The 7,500-nt window shown below is 44.0% G+C and overlaps 2 protein-coding genes across 2 annotated transcripts in view; one reads left to right on the plus strand and one right to left on the minus strand.

Annotated features, from left to right (window-relative positions):
- Positions 1 to 7,500, plus strand: part of clstn2a (calsyntenin 2a) — a 1,097,509-nt gene that overhangs the window by 659,042 nt on the left and 430,967 nt on the right. The gene's annotated exons all lie outside the window — the stretch shown is intronic.
- Positions 1 to 7,500, minus strand: part of LOC122361868 (receptor-type tyrosine-protein phosphatase mu-like) — a 184,828-nt gene that overhangs the window by 19,206 nt on the left and 158,122 nt on the right.

Raw genomic sequence — 7,500 nt, forward strand, 5'->3', positions numbered from 1 at the left:
GGAAAATTCAGCTGTGCATCATAGAAATAAATTAAATTAAAATAAAAAGCATTATTTAAGATTGTAATAAAATTCAGTATTTTTAACAAATAAAAGTGGTCTTGATGAACAGAAGAGGATCCCTCACTTCTGAGCGGTAGTGTACATACAAAACACAGATAAAACCAGATCAAATAAAAAAAAAAATAGCTTTAAAAGAATTCAAACAGAGAGTATGTATGCGATATTCCAAAATACGCATAGAAATAGATGTATGGAACCACGACTGTAGTCAGGAACCCAAACATGAAGCTGGTTTTTCTCTGACAGCATGCTGAGGCTCAGCTGAACCGTGTTTCTCCCACGAGTCTCCGGGGACTCCGGGAAGATCGCAGGCGAGCAGGACATCTGCTGAGTGGGTTTGTAAAGCCTGTCATCTTCGACAAAACACACACGACTGACAGTCTTAGCAGAGCGGAGATGTTTCCAGAACATCTGAGGAGCACCAGAAGAGTTCACCCTCGCTCCGCAGCGCCACCTACTGAGAGACACGTATCCCTCAGAACCACCGATTACTATCAGCGGAAAACAATAAAAGCATTTCCTTACTTGAAACATAATAAACTGAAATCTTAATTCTTTCGAAATACTGTCATATTTTTATTTATTCTGTCAAAGTTTTGTGTTATAGTCAACATAACTTGCCATTTTTGTAATTCTATAATTACAAAAATACTACCATTTTTATTGTCCATTGGGCATTATATTAAATACTGCTTTTTTATTTCTATTTCTTGGGCGGTATTCCTCAAAATGAGCTCAAACTACACTGTCGACGTTCTAGATTATCATCATTCACAAAAAACATAAAAACATATCCTTACTTGAAACATAACAAACATTAAATATTTATTTTTAACTAGTTGCCAAAACTGCCCCAAAAAACCCCAACAAAAATAATTAATAACAATTTCGAATTTAATGCAAATATTCTCTTTTTTTCTTTCTTCTTCAAAATTTCATGTTAAATTAAATAAAGCGTGCCATTTTTGTAATTATTTGTACATTGTATTATTTATTATTTTTATTAGTGAAAGTTTTTACACATTTTTAAGTATAATAACAATTTGCAAAAACTATATACGTATAAAAAAAATACAAATGATAAAACATTAAATTACTAAACTAACAACATTTTAAGTGAAAAGCTTTAATATATCCCCCTACTAGGATCACCACCTTAACGTGGTGGAGGGGTTTGAGTGCCTGAATGACCCTAGGAGCTAGATTGTCTGGGGATATAGCCGCAGTGAGAGGCGGCGAGCCCAGCTTAGCTGCCATGTGTTGGAGTTTAACCCGGTGGACGAGAGGGTTGCCTCCCTGCGACTCTGGGTTGGGGGGAGGACTCTCACTGTCATTTGTGCCTATGGGCCGAATGGCAGTGTAGAGTACCCGGCCTTCTTGGAGTCCTTGGGAGGGGTGCTGGAAAGTGCTCCAACCGGGGACTCTATTGTCCTGCTGGGGGACTTCAACGCTCACGTTGGTGATGCTAGTGACACCTGGAGGGGCGTGATTGGGAGGAACGGCCCCCCGATCTAAAACAGAGTGGTGTCCTGTTGTTGGAAATCTGTGCTAGTCACGATCTGTCCATAACGAACACCATGTTCAAGCATAAGGGTGTCCACCAGTACACGTGGCATCACGACTAGGGCGGAGGTCGATGATCGACTTTGTGGTTGTATCATCTGATCTCCGGCTGCATGTCTTGGACACTCGGGTGAAGAGAGGGGCGGAGCTGTCAACTGATCACCACCTGGTTGTGAGTTGGATCCGTTGGCGGGGGAGGAGGCCAGACAGACTTGGCAGGCCCAAACGTACCGTGAGGGTCTGTTGGGAACGTTTAGCAGAGACCCCTGTTAGGGAGATCTTCAACTCCTGCCTCCGGCAGAACTTTGACCGGATCCCGAGGGAGGCTGGAGACATTGAGTCCGAGTGGACTATGTTCTCTACCTCTTTGGTCGATGCGGCCGTCCGGAGGTGTGGATGTAAAGTCTCCGGTGCATGTCGTGGCGGCAACCCCCGAACCAGGTGGTGGACACCAGAAGTAAGAGATGCCGTCAAGCTGAAGAAGGAGTCCTATCGGGCCTGGTTGGCTTGTGGGACTCCTGAGGCAGCTGACAGGTACCGGTGGGCCAAGCAGACCGCTGCCCGGGTGGTTGTGCAGGCAAAAACTTGGGTCTGGGAGGAGTTTGGGAAGAACATGGAAAAAGACTATCGGACGGCCTCAAAGAGATTCCTGCAAACCGTCCGACGCCTCAGAAAAGGGAAGCAGTGCCCTGCCAGCACCGTATACAGTGCTGGTGGCAACCTGCTGACCTCAACTGGGGATATTGTTGGGCGGTGGAAGGAATACTTTGAGGATCTCCTCAATCCCGCCAACGTGTCTTCCATTGAAGGAGCAGAGGCCGGGGACCTGGGGGGTACTCGACCATCACCCTGGCTGAGGTCACTGAGGCTGTTGAGAAGCTTCTCGATTGCAAGGCACCAGGGGTGGACGAGATCCGCCCAGAGTACCTCAGGTCTCTGGATGTTGTGGGGCTGTCTTGGCTGACACGCCTCTGTAGCATCGTGTGGACACGGGGGACAGTGCCTCTGGACTGGCAGACCAGGATGGTGGTTCCTCTTTTTAAGAAGGGGGACCGGAGGGTGTGCTCCAACTATAGGGAGATCACACTCCTCAGCCTCCCTGGGAAGGTCTATGCCAAGGTACTGGAGAGGATAATCCGTCTGATGGTGGAACCTCATCTTCGAGAGGAACAATACGGGTTTCGTCCTGGACATGGAACACTGGACCAGCTCTATACCCTCTTCAGGATACTGCAGGGATCCTGGGAGTTTGCCCAACCAGTCCACATGTGTTTTGTGGATTTGGAGAAGGCATTTGACCGGGTTCCTCGTGGTGTCCTGTGGGAGGTGCTCTGGGAATACGGGGTAAAGGGCCCATTGCTAAGGAGCTTGTTTCGCATTGACGGCATTAAGTCAGACTTGTTCCCAGTGCATGTTAGACTCTGACAGGGCTGCCCTTTGTCACCGGTCCTGTTCATTATTTTTATGGACAGGATTTCTAGGCGCAGCTGGGGGCCGGAGGGGGTCCGGTTTGGTGACCACAGGATAGTCTCTCTGCTTTTTGCGGATGATGTTGTCCTGTTGGCTGTATTTGGCCAAGACCTACAGTGTGTGCTGGGGCGGTTTGCAGCTGAGTGTGAAGCGGCTGGGATGAGAACCAGCACCTCTAAGTCTGAGGCCATGGTTCTCAGTCGGACAAGGGTGGCTTGCCCCCTTCAGGTTGGTGAGGAGTTCCTGCCTCAGGTGGAGGAGTTTAAGTATCTTGGGGTCTTGTTCATGAGTGAGGGGAGGATGGAACGAGAGATCGACAGACGGATCAGTGCAGCTTCTGCAGTAATGCGGTCACTGTACTGGTCTGTCATGGTGAAGAAGGAGCTGAGCCGCAAGGCGAAGCTCTCGATTTACCGGTCGATCTACGTTTCTACTCTCACCTATGGTCATGAGCTTTGGGTCATGACCAAAAGGATGAGATCCCAGATACAAGCGGTCGAAATGAGTTTCCTCCTTAGGGTGGCTGGGCGCTCCCTTAGAGATAGGGTGAGGAGTTCAGTCACTCGGGAGGAGCTCGGAGTAGACCCTCCTACACATCAAGAGAGGCCAGCTGAGGTGGCTTGGGCATGTCCCAATGGGAGGAGGCCCCGGGGAAGACCTAGGACACGCTGGAGGGACTATGTCTCTCGGCTGGCCTGGGAATGCCTCGGTGTTCCCCCGGGAAAAGCTGGAGGAAGTGTCTGGGGAGAGGGAAGTCTGGGCGTCCCTGCTTAGACTGTTGCCCCCGCGACCCAGCCCCGAATAAGCGGTAGTAAATGGATGGATGGATGGAAAATTTTATATGGAAATCATATTCAAAATATTATCAAAGTCTAAAAATGAAATATTTTTAAAATAATTTTTACATGTCAAGCAGGATATTAATTTGTCTTAACTACAGTTCCCAGCAGTATTTCGTTTTTTTCACGACACTAGATATATAAATATAAACATATATATATATATATATATATATATATATATATATATATATATATATATATATATATATATATATATATATGTGCACAAGTTTAGGGTCACACTGTGAGAAAATCATGAAACATTAATGAAAAAAAATGTAAGTTAAAATTATAGTCCTACTTTGCTTTGATTCTTTCAACCAAACATGCATTTACATACATGAAAAAAAACAAGCTAAAATAAGAGCTGATATTATTGGATTTTAATACTGGCCAAATCAGACTGATGCCAATAACTAAAGCAGTCACATAAAGCAATAACAGCAGGGAGCTCTCACACATTAAACCTCAGCAAACGCTTGATGACGGTCAAGAGCAGCGCTTCCCGACGCACACCTGGTGCCTTATATTCCCAGAATATCTTCAACTGCACATTCCCAAAACAAATGTGCTGCTAAAACTTATTGGAGAAGTTTCAGCAAAAAAAGAAAGAAAAAACAAGAGGAAACTTTATGCTGAAGTCTGAAGATTCTGCCAAAAGGGGGGAAAAACTGCACACACATCCTGTATCACAAACTTCAGCTGTCAAGAGCTGCTGACAGTCATTTCTAGAAACCCACCATTTCTCATCTGATGTGTGTGTGTGTGTGTGTGTGTGACAGAGAGAGAGAGCGAGCTGCTGAATTCTTCTATAACAGCATAATATAAAACACACTGACAGACACAGAGTCTTTGTGTGCTCATTAATATTACATGTTTGCAACACACACACGCACACACACACACACGCATCGCTCACCTGCTTTAACTACAACCAGTCACTAAACTTTAAATTAGAGCCATAAAACCAGAGAAAACTGCTGCTCAAGCTGCTGTGACAGTGTCAGCGTGTTGTTATGTGGTTGCTAAGGTGTTCTGCATGGTTGCTAGGGTTGTGTTAGTAGTAACACGTGGGATTTGATTCGAGGAATCGTTCCAACACTCAGGACTAGAGGTTTATCACATCACCATCAGCACTAGTACTACTGAGCTCTGACTGAACTAACCGCTCTGAAGAATGAGGAGACTTAGTGATGATTTACTGGTTTTTCTACACTGATCTAATAACTGAGAGCTCAAGCTGCTGCTGAGAGTCCAGAGCTGCATTTACTGCCAGAGTGTGTGTGTGTGTGTGTGTGTGGTGTGCGTGTGCGTGTTTGAATTTGAGTGAAGCTCAACTGGACTGACAGCTGCAGCTCCAATCCTCAGCAGAGAACACACACACACACACACACACACACACACACACACACACAGCAAATCTCATTAAGGTGTTAGTTCACCCAAAAAATTAAATTCTGTTCATTTACTCGACACTTCTACGAAACCTTTTCACTGTTTCTTTTTTGTTCTGTTACGTTGCTCTTTGTACATTTATTGTAATCTCTCTCTCTCTCTATATATGTATCACTATAATTTATAACATGATTTATGGGTTTAAACAACAATAAAAAAGCGGCAAGAGATGGTAACACCAACTTTAAGCAGCAAAACTATCCTTTCATGATAAAAAAATAACTATAAATTGATTTAAAATAGATAAATAAATAAATAAATAAAAAAGCAAAGCATGCCAATCTATGAGTAACATGCAAGGCACATAAACCTAATTCTATAAAATAAGTACAATAAACTAGTCTCCAGCCTTACCTTTGTGCATATTATCACGTCTGTCAAAAACTGTTGAATATTACAACTAAAAACACAGACAAAACACTCCCGGGAATCAATCGCTTCTGTAAATGCAAGCTGCTGGCTAGGATAGGAATAATTATCTCCTTACAATCAGTCAGATCTACACCACTTGAATATCACAAACTTCAATGTCTGTCAAAAATTGATGTGCAAAATACACGGTAGTATTTCTGAGAAGTCTGCAGAGGTCAAGTACATGCTTTTCCTGGAAAACACACACTACTGGATGTTTGGACTACATCATGGCTTTCTGAGATGTGTAATAACGACAACAAATAAAACACAAAATATTTGGTTTACTTGCACGTCATGTGACCATTAACCAACGTCAGAGAACATGAAACTTAAATTAACCTTAAAGTTTGACGTGTGTTATTATCGGTTGTAAAGGTCTGACGGAACCGACAAGAAAACATTACAAGAGTCCAGGCTGGACAGAACAAGAGCTTGAACAAAGAGTTGTGAAGCAGGTTCAGAAAGAAAGGGCCTGATCTTCTTGATGTTGAATAAAGCACATCTGCAGGACCGGACACTTCTAGCAATGTGGTCTGAGAAATCAGCTGAACATCAATCATAACCTCAGGGGTTTCCTTCTGGTTTTGAAGGAGTTATGGCTGATGCGTCTAACTGGATGCTGAAAGCGTGACGAAATGAAGGGTTTGCTGGAACCACAAGCAGTTCTGTTTTAGGTAGATTGAGTTCAAGATGACGGTGCTTCATTCAGCTAGAAATGAGATGAGAAGCTGATCATCAGGATAGAAGTGTCATCAGTATAACAGTGATCTAAAAGGCCATGCTTCTTAATGACAGAACCCAGTGACGTCACGTAGACAGAGAAGAGAAACGGTCCAAGAACCGAGCCCTGAGGCACACCAGCATCATCATTTAAGAAATTATATGCAATAAAAAGGTAACTGAAAGCTGGAATAGAAAATGTGCACGCTATCTATTCTCAACTCATCTTTTGGATAATATTTTCAGTATTACTTCATTATACTGTTTTTCAGCTGAACTCTTCCATTAGTTGAGTCTCTCTCCTCCAGCAGAAGTGGAAGCTCTTCTTCTCATTGGGTAAAGTGATGGTCTTTTATCCGGTCAGATCTCTCAACAGTGACAGTGTTCATACATTATTCTCTCTCAAGCGCACAGAGGTAAAAACCTCCCGTCAGCCCTCGGTTTCTCCCGGTACGTCTCACACCTCGACCCCGGCGCCGCGGCTCAGGACCGCTTCTGTTCCCACGCTTCACTCCTGCCTGTCTGTCTCTCGTGTCAAGCTCAGAATGAAGATGATGAATTATGAATCGCTGCAGCTCTCGGAGAATCTTGATGCCGGCCGTCCTGAAGTCCAGCTCCTGACGGCTCAGAAACCATCCCCAAGTCCTTTATGAAATCAGTCGAAAGCTCTGCATTCGTTAAAGCGGTTACTGCCTCGCATTTAAAGACGCAGCGCGTTTAATGATGGAGTGACGGAGAGACAGAGGGAATTAGAGAAGAGGAAGACGAGGGAATGCCTCAGGCAGCACAGATCAAACCTCAGGCGCTGAAGAACCTGAGAGATCTGCTCGAAGCTGCACATATATATATATATATACACACACAGTATATGACTATATAAGTAATTTAATTCAATTATATAAATTAAATAATAAGAAGAATGTAAAGCAAGGACTACTTTAAAGACAGGAGTAATGATGCTGAAAATTCAGCA

This window comes from Puntigrus tetrazona, chromosome 2 (assembly GCF_018831695.1).
Source record: "Puntigrus tetrazona isolate hp1 chromosome 2, ASM1883169v1, whole genome shotgun sequence".
NCBI lineage: Eukaryota > Metazoa > Chordata > Actinopteri > Cypriniformes > Cyprinidae > Puntigrus > Puntigrus tetrazona.